This window comes from Ovis canadensis, chromosome 19 (assembly GCF_042477335.2).
Source record: "Ovis canadensis isolate MfBH-ARS-UI-01 breed Bighorn chromosome 19, ARS-UI_OviCan_v2, whole genome shotgun sequence".
Classification (NCBI taxonomy): Eukaryota; Metazoa; Chordata; class Mammalia; order Artiodactyla; family Bovidae; genus Ovis; species Ovis canadensis.
This window is the reverse complement of record NC_091263.1, coordinates 28,991,190-29,006,766: the sequence shown is the minus strand read 5'-3', so window position 1 is coordinate 29,006,766 and position 15,577 is coordinate 28,991,190. Positions and strand designations below refer to the sequence as shown.

Here is a 15,577-nt window from a genome sequence, read left to right as displayed (position 1 = left end):
GGCCAAAAATAATAATAATTAATTTAATTAAATACACAGAGCATAAAACTGTAAGAAACACAGAAAATCACAAGTGTTGGTGCGGATGCTGAAAAATTGGAACCCTTGTGCATTGCTGATGGGAATACAAGATGCTGTACTCACTGAGAATAATGGTATGGTGATTCCTCAGAAATTAAACACAGAACTACCACAGGATCCAGCAACTCCCCCTCTGGATACATACTCAAAAAGAAATCAAACCAGGGGCTCAAACAGTTGTTTATAAGCCCACATTCATAGTGGCCTTATTCACAACAGTCAAAAGATGCAAGCAACGTGAGTGTCCAAAGAGAGACGAATGGATAAACAAAATATTTACGTACATAGCAATGGAATAATATTCAGTTTCAAAAAGGAATGAAATTCTGGTATGTGATGTAACATACCAAACCTTGAAGATATCAGGCCAAGTGAAACAAGCCAGATACAAAAAGATAAATACTGTATGAGTCCATTCATATGAGATTCTTAGATATTCAAACCGATAAGAGACAGAAAGTAGAATGGTGTTTGCCACCAGCTGAGAGGAGTGGGAGGGTGGGGAGTTAGTGTTTACTCAATACAGGGCTTCTCTGGGGTAATATATGAAAGTTCTGGAGATAACGATCATGATATTTGCACAACAATATGAATGTACTTAACGCTACTGAACTGTGCATTTTCAAATGGCTAAAATGGTCAATTTTATGCGACATTTACTTTACCAAAGTTTTTTTAAAGAACTAAAAATGGTCATTGCATTAGGGATTTCCCTTCATCTCTCAGACTGGGGGACTTGGGCACCTCTGGGGAAAAAACAGAATTTGGCAAAGATAGGTAACTCGCTCCCACCCCCGAAGGAGGTTATGAAAGGAGCATGGCAGCCCTACAGCCCTGTACCTGCTGGGGAAGCAGCAGGGAAGAAGGGAGGGTGGAGAAAGTTATACTTCCTGGGGTCAGATCCATTTACCTTCCATCTGGCTCCCACTCTGTCATTTTTGAAGTCTCCCGTGCACATGACCCAACACTGAAGACTTACTCTTCACGGGGTAGGTGTATGATAGATGGATGGGTACATGGACCTTCTACTACTTGGCTAGTTTTGGGGAGAAGACCCAATTGACCACTCTGGCATATTTTTAAGAGCTCAAAACACCTCTCAATGTGAGGGTAGGGAGGGTAAATCATTGGCTAGGTTTTGGGCTGCTTTTCCTCACCTCTGATTAGAATGCTAGTTTGTCCCTTTCCTCTTGGGTCCTCCAAGTTGAGGGCTCCCTGCATACAAATGAAGGAAGGGGAGAGGAGGGCACTGGAAAGGGAATGGGTTCAGCAGTCTTCCGGCTTGGAGCACCAATCCTCCCCAGCAACACAGGGAGCAAGGCTGTGCTGGCCACTTACTCTTCCCAACATACTTGAAATCTGGCCTTGTGCTTCTAAAAAGAACACTCTGTGTAACCATGAAAGAATGTCTGACAAGTAACACCATCTCGGGATGTGTTTACGAAGCAAATTCGGATTTAGCAGGTCTGGGCAGGGTCTCCCACTTTGAGGGTTTCACAAGCTCCCAGGTAATGCAGATGCTGCAGGCTGGCCCACCACATGTTGAATAATAAGGCTTTACACTCCTGCAAGTACATCATGAGTGGTTCATATGAAATGCCAGGATGGATGAAACACAAGCTGGAATCAAGATTGCCGGGAGAAATATCAATAACCTCAGATGTGCAGATGACACCACCCTTATGGCAGAAAGTGAAGAGGAACTGAAGAGTCTCTTGATGAAAGTGAAAGAGGAGAGTGAAAAAGCTTAAAACTCAACATTCAAAAAACTAAAATCATGGCATCCGGTCCAATCACCTCACGGCAAATAGATGGGGAAACAATGGAAACAGTAACAGACTTTATTTTCTTGGGCTCCAAAATCACTGCAGATGGTGACTGCAGCCATGAAATTAAAAGATGCTTGCTCCTTGGAAGAAAAGCTATGACCAACCTAGACAGGAGAAGGCAATGGCACCCCACTCCAGTACTCTTGCCTGGAAAATCCCATGGACGGAGGAGCCTGGTAGGCTGCAGTCCATGGGGTCGCAAAGAGTAAGACATGACTGAGCGACTTCACTTTCACTTTTCACTTTCATGCATAGGAGAAGAAAATGGCAACCCACTCCAGTATTCTTGCCTAGAGAATCCCAGGGATGGGGGAGCCTGGTGGGCTGCCGTCTATGGTGTTGCACAGAGTTGGACACGACTGAAGCAACTTAGCAGTAGCAGCAGCAACATAGACGGCATATTAAAAAGCAGAGACATTACTTTGCCGACAAAGGTCCGTCTAGTCAAAGCTATGGTCTTTCCAGTGGTCATGTATGGATGTGAGAGTTGGACCATAAAGAAAGCTGAGCACCAAAGAATTGATGCTTTTGAACTGTGGCGTTGGAGAAGACTCTTGAGAGTCCTCTGCACTGCAAGGAGACCAAACAAGTCAACTATATAGGAAATCAGTCCTGAATACTCACTGGAAGGACTGATGCTGAAGCTCCAATACTCTGGCCAATTGATGCAAAGAACTGACTCATTAGAAAAGACCCTGATGCTGGGCAAGACTGAAGGCAGAAGGGGATGACAGAGGATGAGATGTTTGGATGGCGTCACCAACTCGATGGACATGAGTCTGAGCAAGCTCTGGGAGTTGGTGAAGGACAGGGAAGCCTGGCATGCTGCAGTCCATGGGGTCGCAAAGAGTCAGACACGACTGAGCGACGGAACTGAACACAACACTCCTGCAGTCAGCTGGGGTCATGACAGCAGTGACCAAGATCGGGCAGAAACAACAGCAGTCAAGATCGCCCTCCCATGAGCATCCCTCTCCTCCCACTGCCGTTCTCCTTCCAAGCCACAACCACTCTGCTCCACCATGAATCTGGACCCTTAGCCACTTCGGCATAATTAGCCAAGGCATCTACGGTGACTCACTCCCAGCTGTTCTCATTACACTGACGACAATCAATGCTCCTGAAAGTCAAAGAAATTTGTCCTCCCCAAGAAAAGTGCGCCTGTGGTCCTCAAACAGTAACTTGAAGACAGTCTCTGCACTCATCGCTCACCTGCTTCTCCTAGTTAAAATGCATGATTCAGTGCTACAAGTGAAGCCAAACCATTTCCAGCACCCTCGAGAGGCATTTTAGCTTTGGCCACATCTCAAACTGGAAACTATTTGTTAAGGACCATAATGAAAGGGCTTCCCTTGTGGCTCAGCTGGTAAAGAATCCACCGGCAAGGCGGGAGACCTGTTGGGAAGATCCCCTTGAGAAGGGAAAGGCTACCCACTCCAGTATTCTGGTCTGGAGAATTCTGTACAGTCCATGGGGCCGCAGAGACTGAGGGGCTGAGTGACTTTCACTTTCACTTCCATAATAAAAGGAGGTGAGCCGACACTCTACTAGATCACGCCTCCTCTACTTTTTGTGAAACTGACAGCTTGCAGAACACTACTATCAAAAAAAAAAAATCCAGGCCCACCCAGAGCATATGCTGCTGATAATAAAGAACTGCCTGGAAGGACTTTGATTTTACCAGAACATCAGAGGAACTGATGGAGATCTTATCTAAGTCCTTCAGTTCTCCGCATGCATGGATGTTTCTTCTCTGCAAACCTGGAGAGAGAAAAATAAAATCTCATACCCTATTCTAATTAGTATCTATTTTAAGAGCTTCAAATACACCTGCATCTATGTTATCAAATGTAGAATTTACCAATAGCTAATCTGTGTAAACACAAGTCAGGAGACAGCGGCATTTTTTTCACTCAACATATTCACTCTATCTACTAACTAAGCCCAGGCATTAGGAGGAGCACAATGAAGAGGGGAGAGCTCTGAATGGTATGCTGAGGATGGGACGTCCCTGGTGGCTCAGTCGGTATAAAGGATCAGCCTGCAATGCAGGAAACCACCTGTAACACTCATCAGAAAGACAAACAACTTACTCCACGTGTTTGAAGTGATTTTCAACTAATTATTTTAAAAACATTTTTTTTCAAAGTCCTCTGAACACCCAGAGCAGCGTCTTCTTTAACATTCAAATGCAGATAATTCATATTCTAGCGGTTCTTTAATTTACTCATGTACCTATTTCCCCCCCAAAATGGAGCATCCTTTTCAGATATCAGTACAAAATCCATTTCCTCTAGGAAGATTACCTTCTGCTTTTAAATGTCCTGGCATAATATAAAACCTACAACTTGAAAAGAGCCTAGAAATAATTCAGCTCCAAGACTGCTACACTGGGGGCTTCTCTTGTGGTCCAGCAGTTAGGATTACTTACTTCCACTGAAAGGGGCACAGATTTGATCTGGTGGGGGAAATAAGTCCCACAAACCATGCAGCAGGGCCAAGGGGAAAGAAACCATCAAACTGGGGTACAAATGCTTACCCTGCAGGGAGCCCCCAAAACCCCAAGGAAAATAAGGTGCATCTTTTTGAGTGCTTTTTGACTCCAGGAAGCAATTTAAAGTCTTTTTATACTAAAACAAATAGGATGAATTCTGCATTCTATTCTCCATCAAAGGAATAATGGAAGTAACACTGAAAATTCACTGGGAAGTGCTGGAAGCCTCAGGCTGAGCCCCCCAATTCCCCTTCCAGGGTTCCTTCAGCCCTGAGGGCTATGAGGGTAAGTTTCAGACTCTTTGGGACTCTATGGACTGTAGCCTACCAAGTTCCTCTGTCCATGGAATTCTGCGGGCAAGAATACTGGATGAAGGTTGCCATTTCCTTCTCAGGGGACCTTCCTGACCCAGACAGTGAACCCGTGTCTCCTCTGTCAGCAGTTAGATGCTCTACCACTGAGCCACCTGGCAAAGTCCGGCTTCAGAAGTATCAGTAGAATCCTTTTCCTATTGAGACCCAGAAGCCGTAAGACATTCCCAAGGCTGTGAGTGGCTGCCTGAGAGGTCACTGCCCCTGTTAGTCTTCAAGGAGATTTACAGTGCTTCTCACCATCACCCAGGCGAGGCTGGGAGCAGCCTTTCCTAGAGCACTGGACCAGAAGCCCACACAGATTTTAAGAGCTCACCTTCCACCGTGTTCCACCCTCTTCTATTTCAGATGCACTATTAACAAATACATAATTAAAAATGCTTCTCCATGAATAATGAAGCCACGCAGTCCTTCATAAAATCCATGTCAAATCCTTTAACCAGCTGCACATCATTTGGTATTGTATGTAGTTCAGAAGCACCCAGATTGACACATATGTGATTACTTTCTGTCTCTTCACTAAAACTTTGAACTTTTCAACAGAGCAGGTGGCCTCCATTTGGATACACCTAATAAAAAGGCAAGTCAAACTAGGGAACATTTATTCAAATAGAAGGGAAAAGAGCAGGGGAGGAACCAGAAGACCAATTCAACAGTGTTTTTGTATACAACAGACACTCAACCAGGTTAAAAATTTAAGAACCCACAGGAGCCCTGGCGTTGGTGGAAATAGTTGTCCCCTAACATCTTAATCTCCTAAAAGGACCATCCCTTTGTCCTCTCACAGAAATCCAAATACATACCAAATAGAGGTGAATTAAATAGATCAGGGTTCATTGTCAAAACCAAAGGTCATGTGATCATATATTTGAAGAGGCTGGCTGTTGTAACATTATCCTCAAGTTTACTAAACTGAAAGACAGGTGAAAGACTTGATTTAATATCAGCAACCCTCAGTAAGTTTAAATGAACTCTTCACCCTCCAATGCTTTTCCCACTGGAGCCCTACAAGAGAAAAGAAGAGCCTCTTTTGGAAAAGCAGCCACCTGCCTGCCTGCCTTTCTCAGCTGTTTTCTAGGCTATATGGTATAACAGAATAATCAAGTCTAGGAAAACACCAACAGCTGCTGGGCAGAGAAAGCCCAAGGTCGGCTCTCCACCTTGGGAGCAGACGGTCACGAGGGGAACCCAGAGGGTTAATTCCAGCCTCATCAAACAATTACAGAGACCTACTATGTGCAAGGTCAGGGATAGGAGCTCAGAAGAAAGTCCATATCACATGGCAAACGGTAAAATGCTGCTAAGTCTGGAAACAAAGTTTAGAAACTCCTCTCAGTGTGAGCAATGCTGTTTCATTTTCAAAGTCCTTTTACAAAATCTGATTCAACCCTCCCAATAAACCTATAAGAAGGAAAATAACTTCTATTATGTTTGCTATCTCATACCCATTAGGGCTCAAAAACGGTCTTACCAAGTCACAAATCTAGTCATGTGGGAAGAAGACCTGAAAACCCTCCCAGGTCATTCAAACTTTTACAGACACTTTCATTCACAGCACTCTTTAATCTTTACAACAGTCCAGGGAAGTTTGTTTGTTTTGCAGGGGGTGGGGGGCTCACAATCCTGAAGAGGGGAAAGAGCCTGGTCAAAGAGGTTAAATAAGCACCCAAGGTCACATAGCCAGCAAAGAGAGGAGCTGTAATCTGAATCCAGGTTCCCCTCTTCAAGTCCTTCTCTAACACGCCAGAGAGAAGGATTACGAGCAACACAGCTAGTGTGGAGACACCCTCCACCGAGAGCTGGGGGTGAGAAACCAAATCCCACAGGTCCCTGGGGCATCGAACAGGAAACGGTTGGTGCTGGGACCAAGCTTAAACCCAACTATGCTCTAACCTGCTGCCCATGGACATGCACTTTCTACCCAGCTCAGCATCGTCCCCAAGCCTGGGTCAGCGTGCCAGGTGGCTCCGTGCACAACTGTCTGCGCACCTCTCTGATAAAGATGGGGCCAGAGATCGAAGGGCACACACACGTGATCTTTCCAAACCAAGAGGCAGGAGCCATCTGTCACTCCAGGTCCAACTCCGAACCTGCCAGCCGACCTATCATAGTCCATCGGAACTTGGGACACCCTCCCTGGTGCAGACAGCCCAGAGCCCCCACGGCTCAGTCTGGCGCCCTCCCTCTCTGCTTCTCTTGCAGTTGGGAACCGGAAAGGACACTGTTCCTAGCTTGTTTGCCTGGGGTGTGTATCTCCACCCTACCCCATAACCAAAAGATGCTCCACTGGAAAGGGTACCCATCCTGCCCACCCAACCGCAGACACTGACAACATTCACCAATTTGCTTGAAACAAAGTTCTAGTGAGGCATATGGGGGAAAAATATTTTTTAATCAGAGGCCTAGACATACTTAGAAAGGGCCCAAAGTGGGCGGCCGATTTGAGTTTCTGAACAGGCGCAGCGAAGGGGTCTAAACACGTAGACTTAAAGGGTAGGGGGGACCCAGGGACAACCCGGGAAGCAGGGAAGCGGCCTTTAGATTTGTGTTTTCCTGAACACAACTTTACAAAAGAGGAAGCAATATATTTTATGAAGTTTCTTTTAACTGCAGGAGGCTGACCTTGGAGATTCGAAAAGAACTGAAAAACTCGGGTCCAAAAAGTGACAAAGTGAACTTGTTAACTCTCGGGATGGAAAGAAGGGGGCCTAAAAGCCATTTGCCCCGTGCCAAACACTCTGAGAAGATGGAGTTTACATTCGTTTGGCGGGTAAGTAGGAATGGGGCGCCGCTCGCGCTCCGGCCTGGCTCAGCTCGGGGCTCTTTGAAGGTCGCCTCATTGTCACTTCGAAGCGCCGGAGCCGGGAATCCAGGCCACGCGGCGTGACCGACACGATGCACTGTGGGCACCTTTCTGTGCCCCATGGCCCTCCCGCAGGTGCGGCCGATGCCGGAGGGGGCCGCCCCCGCAGGGTCCCGGCCTCTCACCTTTATCACAGCATGCACCCACACTCCCGAAACACCTTCCCCACCCATCCCCGAGGGCCAGATGCGCTGAAGTCACCGGTCAGCGGTCCCCGGGCTTACCCTCGAGAGGCGCACCGAGCGCGGCCCCGGAGCAGGCGCGATCCCGGGGGCCTCCGGCGCCGGGCTGCCCAAGCGATCGGCTCTCCTGGCCGCCTCCTCCTCGTTGTCCTCGGCCCAGTCCCTGCCGCCCGGCGGCTCCGGTTCCCTCCACAGCAGCCTGCCGGGCGGCACCGGGGCGCACGCGGCAGTCTCGGCTGGGGCGCCTCCTCCTCTTTCGGCTGCCCTCCCACTGACTCGGCGCTCCCGGGCTCCGGGTCCGGGGTTCTGGGACGCGGGGTTAGTCGGGGCGCTCCGGCTCCCCCGCGCTCCCTCCTGCGCCGCCCTCCCGCGCGCGGCCCCTCTCCCGGGGCGCCTTACTCGTAGCGCGCGTCCGTCAGAGGCTCGGGGCACGCGGAGGCGGCGGCCTGGTGGGCCCCGGGGCGGCGGGCGGGGGCGCTGCTGCGGACCGGGGCACTGATGCGGGCGCCGCGGCGCGGCCTCTCGCCATGGCTCTCGGCGGGCGGGCGCTTCGCACCTCCCCTCCGCGCTGCCGTCACTGCCCGACGCGCGCCGAGCCCTCCCCTTCCCCCGCCCCGCCTGCAGGCCCGCGCCGCCACCTCCAGGACGCCCGCCGGGCGGAGCGCGCCGCTGCTGCGCGGTGCCGCGCCCCTCTAACCTCTCCGGCAGGTGGCCGGCTCCTGCGCCTACGCCGGCGTCTGGCCTGGAGAAGTCCCGGCGAAAATACCTGGATCGGGAAAGGTATCCCACGCTCCTAGTACCACCGCCTCTGCCCCGAGCACTTCTAGCACTTCTCGATGTCAGTCCGGCCAGTCTATGGGGAGGATGAAACTCACCCTGACTGCCGTGAACGCAGGGGAAATCCAGGCGCTCGGTTCGTGCAGGCCAAGCCGTCCCCTAGGAAAGCAATCCTTAGGCTTAAATGGGGGTGGGACAGAGCCAGGAGGTGGGGGAAATATGAATGAACAAAATGCCATCAAAGGGTAAGGGAGGGAGACAGGGGTGTGGAGAATCAGGAAACCATCCAGGAAGTAAGTGCACACAGGCTACTCTATTATGCAAATCACCAGTGGACAGTTTAACGGGAACGACACGCATGACCTCATTTCCAGTTGAGGCTGCTGAGTCTACAGCAGCGGCCTCATCCCTGCCCAAAGGTCATGGAGGACACTGGAAGGACATGGAGAAGACTCAGACCAGATCCGAAGACCCAAGGAAACTAAACCAGAGAAAAACCTGGTTTCCATTACGGGAAGGGGACTTGAAGAGATGGTGCATAGTAAAGACTGGTTCAAGCAGGAATCATCCAGGAATGCTGGCTCTAGGGGGTTGTGGTGTTTTGTGGGGCAGATATTTGCCTGGGTCAGTGTGTCTCCCCCATAGGTGGTTTAGGCTTATTAGTAGCAAGAGAAAAGTATTCAGTATACAAAGGGGCAGGGAGACAGCACCTTTACCAGGATCAAAACTGACATCACCGATGAAAGCAGACGGATAACATTTCTTCAGAACACATCACGTAGACAGTATTTCCAGAGAGAATGCAGAGCCTGAATCTAATGATGATGAAACCCCAGACAAACCAAAATGAGGAATATCTATTTTAAAAGGAGGTAGGGACTGTATTCTTCAAACATGTCAATGTCTCAAAAGAAAGCTTGGGAAATGTTCTAGATTATAGAGTGCTAAAAAGTTTTGACAACTAAATGTGATGCCTGGTCCTAGACTGGATGTTTGGGGGAGGGGAGATGCTATAAAGAGCATTCCAATGGACAAAATTGTAATCCTGATAGTAAAGTAGTGGCTCAATGTTAAATGTGCTGCTGTTGATACTTGTATTGTGGTCATGTACAAGGATATCCCTCTTCTTAGAAATACACTCTGAACTATTGCGTAGAGGTAAAGAGGCACTATGTATGAAATTTATCTTCAAATGATTCACACACACACACAAAAAAAACTGTTGATAGAAAAAAATGCGAAAGTAAACGGGCAAAAAATTAACCATCAGTGAATCTGGGTTCAGGGTGTATTGGAACGTTTCTGTAAGTTTGAAATTATTTCAAATAAAAAGATTTTGAAAAGCCATCACGTGGAGGATGAGGTGAGATGGGAAGAAGGCAAGAAGTGGTCATAAAAAGACAACCCAAGGGATCCTGGTGGTTTTAGGACTTGTGGCTTTAGAATAGGTGATAAACTTTATGTAGAACTCACACACACATACATAAGTACAAGTAAAACTAGGGAAATTGAGGAAGACAGGTGGACTGTATGAATGTCAATATCATAGTTGTGATACTATATTAAAGTTTTCCAAATGTTATCATTGGGGAAATTAGGCAAAGGGTATTATTTCTTATGACTGAACGTGAATCTACAATTATCTCATTAAAAATTTCAATTACAAGGAGTTCCCTGTTGGCCTCGTGGTTAGGATTGCGGGCTTTCATTGCCATGGCCTGGGTTCAGTCACTGGTTGGGGAACTGAGATCCCCACAAGCCACCCAGCACAGCCGAAAAAAGAATTTTTTTTAGTTACCCCCCTCCCAAAAGAAAAACGATCATGTATGTGCCGGGTTATGGCTGCCTGGGAGTTCAAAGAGCAAATGTGCGGAGCTCCTAGTGGGTTTAGAGCCGACATGGAGCTGTTACCAATAGCGAGGGGTTTTTTTAAGGATGAAAAGAATATGTGAAGTATAACTGACAGATCAGGTTCCTTCCAGTTCTGTAATTTAAGAATCCAAGAGCTGGGGGATCTTTGAGATCATCTAGTCCAACCTTCTCATTTTCAGGAAACTGCGGGCAGAAAAGTGGTACAAGAGCAGAGGAGCATCAAATTAGTGGTAGACCCGTAACTACAACTCTTGTCTGCTGAAATATGGCCAGTGCTCTTTGCACCTTTACCAGCTGCCTGTCACTCTCCATATCCATGAGAGAGAGACAAGGTTGGTACAGAATTTTGAAGTCGTTCATTCAGCCATTTTGAGCCCTTGCCTGTGGCCTTGTGGGAGCAGGGTCCTGACGGTTGGTTCCCGGCACCAGATGACAGACGTGTGGATTCCGCTCCTGAGGAGGAGGGGCCAGTCTCCCTCTTACACTCACAGCTTGGAGGAAGCAGGTGGCAGATGGAACCCCTGGAGGGAGTCAGCCCCGCACGCCCACTGTCCCCAGCTAAGGGCCCTGAGCTACTTGAAGCTGCTGGTAGCCTGCTGCTGCTGCAAGTCAAGAGTGCAGGGCCCTGGGAAGGAGGCAGGATGGATACATGGAAGAGAAAGCAGTCATTGCCCTGGCAGGTCCCAGCCTCAATATCAGGCAGAGGTGTCTGCACCAGAAGTGACTCTGGCCTCCCTTGGGTCATGGAAAGTCACTATTCTTTCCTTTCGTCAAATCGAATCAAAAGCAAAATCAACACATGTTTATAGATATTTGTCGGGCTCTGAATTAGTTACTGTGGTAAAATGCATACAAACAAACAAACAAAAAAAATATCTGATCCTTGGCCTTTAGGAACCCCAAATATAACAAGGGACCCAGGATGGAAATGTAGGAAATGACCTGACCAAAGAATTAAGATGCTAGCTTTGTTGGGTCAGGTTCTCCTCAAAAGCAGTGTTAGAGAAGGGCTTGAGGGGAGTGATCCCATGGAATAGAGGTGGGAAAAGGAATCAGGACCACACAGAAGAGGGAAGGAGAGAAAGCCCATCCAAGAGTGCTTGGTCTAGCTGGTAACCACTATGATCAACTGAGCTCAGTCCCACTGTGGTGGCCCTCTGAGGAACTGCAAAGAATGCAAGACAAAAGGAGGGTGCATCTATCCACCAGTTCCTGCCTCCCATTGGTCAAGTGGATGCTGAGCAAAAAAGTAAACCAAGCAGGTATGACCCAGGACGTACATACGTAAAATGATGCCTGACATACCAGCAAAAAAGCAGCCTGAGGGCAGGGATTTTTGTCTGCTTTTATCACAGTGTTGCTTTCCCAGCACCCAAACCAGTGCCTAATTCATAATAGATGTCTAATCAATAGATACAGAATGGATGAAATACTAGCTTAGGTTGAGGATAGAAGGAATTATAGAAAATAGATGCATAAGTCATTTTTCAACAATTTGTATTTGTATGTGCCTATTTGTGCCAGGTATTGGATGGATAGTCCAGGTATTGGATATGGTGACAGTATAGTGAATAAATCAGGTATCAGTTCAGTTCAGTTCAGTTGCTCAGTGTCCGACTCTTTGCGACCCCACGAACTGCAGCATGCCAGGCCTCCCTGTCCATCACCAACTCCCAGAGTTCACTCAAACTCATTAAGTTGGTGATGCCATCCAGCCATCTCATCCTCTGTGTCCCCTTCTCCTCCTGCCCCCAATCCCTCCCAGCATCAGGGTCTTTTCCAATGAGTCAACTCTTGGCATGAGGTGGCCAAAGTACTGGAGTTTCAGCTTCAGCATCAGTCCTTCCAATGATTCTGGCCTTATTGGACATTGCAGTGTAGGAGATGAATCAGGTAATATGATACATGAACACATATTCAGTTAGCTTGTGACAAAGAGAAGGATGCAGGCACTAGAAGTAGGTAATATACACATTTATGATAGTTGGTCTGGGAGGACCTGTCTAAGGAGATGACCCTTAAGGTGAGATCCAGAGGGAGAATAGGAGCCAACCAAGCAAAGGGGAAGGGGACAGCATGAGATAAACAGAGGCAGCAAAGACCCTCTATGGCTGGAGTCGTGGGGAAGAGCCAGACCATGGGTTTGTGATGGTTTTGATAAGAAGAAGAGAATTTTAGGTAAGAGGGTGATGTCATCAAGTGTAGATTTTTAAAAAGTTCCCTTCCCCCAGCTGCTGTATGGAAGATGGACTCAAGTGGACAACCATGAAGGTCTCATGGCTTTGGAAGGTGTAAAGAGGACCAGACCACTTCAGGGCCAGCCTGGGAGGCATGGGTTCCACGGCATCTGTCTCCACTTCCTCTGCTGCCTGCCAGTCACACTTCAGTGATGTGCCGACACCCCACTGTAACATATGTGGGCCCCCCCCCTAAATTGAACTAGTAGAGTGTAGGTTTGCATAACTGAAGTTCCATTAAAATCAGTATTTCTCAGACAATCTTACAGTTACTTTTTTTTTAAAAAAAGGAAAAAATGTTTTCTCTTCATTTCATAGATACATAGGAAATAGGTCAATTATTACAAATAAAGCTTAAACTGACATGGAGCACCCTAAATGATTGTGGGGGGTACTCATCTATAACCACCTCCCACACATACATCTTCCAAGAAAAGAACTTGAACCTGCCACCATTCTAGACCAAGAGCAAAAGTCCAACTACATTATACCCACTCTCACGTTATCACTGACTGTCTTATCCTAAGGTTTTAATCTAACATTTATTGAGCACATATATGTGCCAAGCACAGTACCAAGTACTTTAATTATAATAGCTCAGTGAATCCTCCCAGCAACTCTGTAGGATAGCTATTAATATCTATAGTTTATAGATAAGAAAACTGAGCATCAGATAAGTTAATTAACTTACCCAAAGTCACATACTATGGACAAGGTCAGAATCCAATCCAGGCTTCTAGCCTCATATGACTAATTAAGTACATTGCTTTCATTCTCCTGCAAATAAAGTAGAATCACTCAGTCTTGGAAGATGGGAAGGATAGACAGGTGAGGATTGGGGTGGGAAAGTAATCTTATCATTAAGACATGTAGCCTTTATGTTTATAATGCTGACCCATTGCTCACAGATTCCTCAGAAGGGAAAAAACATGGATTAATACCAAAAATCTCTTTATTGCATCTGATATTAATCTTGAGATTTTAAGCACCATCTTTGCATGGATAACTTCCAAATTTATACTTTTGGCCTTGACTTTCCCTCCTGAACTCCAGACTCATCAACAAACTTCCTACTTGACGCTGCCATTTGGATGTCTAATAGACATTTCTACCTTCTATGTCCTAACCTGAACTGCTGGTATTTCCCCAGTTTCTACTCTTCCAGGCACCCAGATTTCAGAGGCTCAGGCCAAAAACCTTATAATTGTTTTTCTCTTTTCTCTATTTTTTTTGCAATGATGATATTTATATTTTAAATTAATTTTTATTGGAGTACACTTGCTTTATAATGTTGTGTTAGTTTCTACCACACAGCAAAGTGAATCAGCTATATGTCTACATATATCCCCTCATTTTGGGATTTCCTTCCCATTTAGGCTACCTCAGAGCACTGAGAATAGTCTCCTGTGCTATGCAGTAGGCTCTAGTTAGTTGTCTATTTTATACATAATATCAATAATGTACATAGCCAATCCCAGTCTCCCAACTCAGCAACCCTCCCCTGTCCCCCTTGGGGTCGACACGTTTGCTCTCTTTGTCTGTGTCTCTATTTCTGTTTTGCAAATAACATCATCTATACCACTTTTCTCAATGCCACATACGCACACTGATATATGACGTTTATTTTTCTCTTTCTGATTTACTTCACTCTGCATGAAAATCTCTAGGTCCATCCACGCTTCTATAAATGTCCCAATTCATTCCTTTTTATGGCTGAGTAATATTCTATTGTGGGCTTCCGTGGTAGTTCAGTGGTAAAGAATCTGCCTGCCAGTGCAGGAGACCCAGGTTCAGTCATTGGGTTGGGAAAATCCCCTGGAGAAGGAAATGGCAACTGACTCCAATATTCTTGTCTGTGAAATCCCATGGACAGAGGAACCTGGTGGGCTACAGTCATGGGATTTCAAAAGAGTTAGACACCACTTAGAGACTAAATAACAACACCATTCCATTATATATACGCACCCTCTTTATTCACTCTTCTGTTGGTGGACGTTTAGGGGCTTTCATGTCTTGGCTATTGTAAGCAGTGCTGCGGTGAACATCGGGTTGCATGTGTCTTTCTGAATTATGGTTTTCTCTGGGTATATGCCCAAGGCTGGGATTTTTCTCAACCCCACATCCAACCTGTCAGCAAGCCTGCTGCTTCTACCTTCAGAATAAAGCCAGAATCTACTTACCACTGTCACTATCTACAGCTTGCTCCAAACCCCCATCATTTCTTCCAGATTCCTATGAGAACCTCCTAATTTTCTGACTGCTCCCCTGGCCCCCATCTCCCCTATAGTCCATTGTCAACACAGGAGCCAATGTCCTGGAAAATGGGAGTCACATCATGGCCTTCCTCTCTTAAAGCTCTCTAATGTCTCCCCAGGTCTCCCAGAATATAAGCAAGAGTCTCCCCAGTGGCCTATTGGACCTACACTATCTGCCCCCGACCTTCTTTTCCTCTTTTCGCCAACTCCCTCACTCACCGCACAGGCACGACGGTCTCCTTGCTGTTCCTAGAACGTGCCGGGGGCACTCTCACCTCAGCACGCTTGCTCTGTTTCCCTTTGCCTGGAATGCCCTTCCCCTCACCTTCTCAGTGAGGCCTCCTTGAACCATCTCATTCAATGATGCCACTGCTTTCCCCCTGGCGTCCCAGTCTCCTTGCCTGCTCTATTTTTTCCTTATATAGCACATTTTAAAATATTACAAAATGTATTTATTATTGTTGATTTTCATTTCCTGTTTCTGGACTCATGAGAGAGACATGCCCAGATTTATGTTCAGCACAATGTCTAGAACATAATAATTGCTCAATAAATATATGTTGAATGATCAAGCCTTCAGAATCTAACCAAAGATCAACATTTTATTGTTTAGGGT

At 46.8% G+C, this 15,577-nt stretch overlaps 1 protein-coding gene across 5 annotated transcripts in view; it reads right to left on the bottom strand.

The window, feature by feature from the left end:
- Window positions 1–8,399, bottom strand: part of TRAK1 (trafficking kinesin protein 1) — a 154,787-nt gene extending 146,388 nt beyond the window's left edge. For 2 of the 5 annotated variants that reach the window (XM_069560726.1, XM_069560727.1), the window contains exon 1: window positions 7,863–8,390. The gene's annotated coding sequence lies outside the window, so the exon portion shown is untranslated. Of the gene's footprint in view, window positions 1–3,591; window positions 3,672–7,862 lie in introns of those variants that run through there. The other 3 variants (XM_069560722.1, XM_069560729.1, XM_069560723.1) reach the window with 3 other exon arrangements.
- Between the last annotated feature and the right edge of the window lie 7,178 nt (window positions 8,400–15,577).